General features: G+C 43.5%; 1 protein-coding gene across 1 annotated transcript in view; it reads right to left on the bottom strand.

Annotated features, from left to right (window-relative positions):
- Positions 1 to 1735, bottom strand: part of CHST9 (carbohydrate (N-acetylgalactosamine 4-0) sulfotransferase 9) — a 365249-nt gene that overhangs the window by 361138 nt on the left and 2376 nt on the right. The window lies entirely within an intron of this gene.

The raw sequence follows: 1735 nt of genomic DNA, 5'->3' as shown, positions 1-1735 counted from the left end.
AGTACTCAAGAGCAACGGTGTCTCTCTGGAGACTAAGGTGCGCCTGATACAGGCCATGGTCTTTGCAATCACTTGTTATGCATCAGAGAGTTGGACAATTAATGCCTTTGAGCTGTGGCGCTGGAGAAGAGTATTGAATGTACCATGGACTGCCAAGAAAATAAACAGATTCATCCTGGAGAGAGTTAAACCAGGCTACTCTTTGGAGGCAAGGATTCTGGGGCTTCATCTGACATTGGACGTGCTGTAAGGAGAGACAGGTCCTTGGAGAGGGACATCATGCTTAGGATGGTGGAGGGACAGTGCAGGAGGGGAAGACCCTCTATGAGGTGGGTTGAATCAGTGACTGTGGTGATCGGGATGGGTGTGTCACAGGCAACGTGATTGGCACAGGATAGAGCAGGGTTTAGGGCTGATGCACATAGGTTCACTATGAGTCGCAAACGACTCGACGGCACATAACAACAATAGTAACTGAGTACCTCCAATATTTAATAATTAGAAAATGAATGATAAAAGTACAAGTGGTCCTCTATAGGGATGATGGGCAAATTAGTGCCTAAGGATCAAGTCTGGCACACACCACCTGTCTTTGTGAATAATGTTTTGTGGGAACACAGTCAGGACTGTTTGTGTATGATATTGGCAGAGTTGAGGAACTGCACCAGAAAGAGCATGGCCTGTAACACCAAAAATATTTCCTACCTGTAGTGAAAAAGTTTACTGACCCCCGACTTAGTAATAAGACTGATAGTCAACCAGAGGGTGTGGCACCGTGATTACAGCAATGGGCTCAAAGATGTCAGAAGTGATGCGAACGGCACAGGATAGGACAGCGTCCAGATACGTTGTTTGTAGGTGTGCTATGAGTAGTACTCCATTTGGTGGCACCTAACAACAACATTTTGCAGTTAGAACTCTGATGGTGTAATTTGTAGGGAGTTGAGCAGGGAGAAAGAAGAAAAATCTCCTCCTATGCAATTTACAGCCTCTGAAAACCTACTGGAGAGCCAGCTATCAGTCAGTTCCCACTCGATGGTAATGCGTTCAGTTTTTGGACACCTTGAACTGGGGTCCTGATAATACCAACAGTATCCATGTCCAGTTGCTAGCTGATTGAGTTAGGTTTGAGTCCACCAGAGGTCTTTCAAAAGAAATGCCCAACAATCTACTTCCCCCTGAATAGCTGCCACTAAAACGATGCATGTTTGCTTACATTTGATAGCCTACTTTAATAGGCTTATCTGTTTGCCCCTATATTTTATGTGATAATCTTTATAGCTCTAGCTTTTACACCTATGTCCTTGATCCATTTCAAGTTAGTTTCTGTATATGGTGTGAGACATGGATCTTGTTTCAGTTTTCTGCAAATAGGTATCCAGTTCTGTGAGAAGCATTTGTTAAGGCAGCTGTCTTTTCCCTATTTAATGGATTTCATCTCTTTGTCAAAGATCATTTGTCCATTAGTAGATGGATTTATTTCTGTGTTCTCAATTTTATTCCATTGGTTCACATATCTGGTACTGTACCAGTATAAGGCTTACAAGACTGTTAGGAGACTGGCGGAACACAAAGATTTTTGCCCTTAGTCACATTCCAAACTTGGAACAAAACTCAACCCCATGGTTTAACTTTCAGCCAACCACAGACAGGCCTGTCAGATTACCGAGAACACCCCAGGGAGGTACTCACTTTAAAAGAACCAACTATCGCGCTTGGTGGGAGTGTAAAATGG

The sequence above is a fragment of the Elephantulus edwardii genome, unplaced genomic scaffold (assembly GCF_000299155.1).
Source record: "Elephantulus edwardii isolate Elephantulus edwardi_28Jun2011 unplaced genomic scaffold, EleEdw1.0 scaffold00155, whole genome shotgun sequence".
In the NCBI taxonomy this organism is placed as follows: Eukaryota; Metazoa; Chordata; class Mammalia; order Macroscelidea; family Macroscelididae; genus Elephantulus; species Elephantulus edwardii.
Note: the sequence above shows the minus strand (reverse complement) of the source record. Positions and strands in the feature narration are given on the sequence as shown.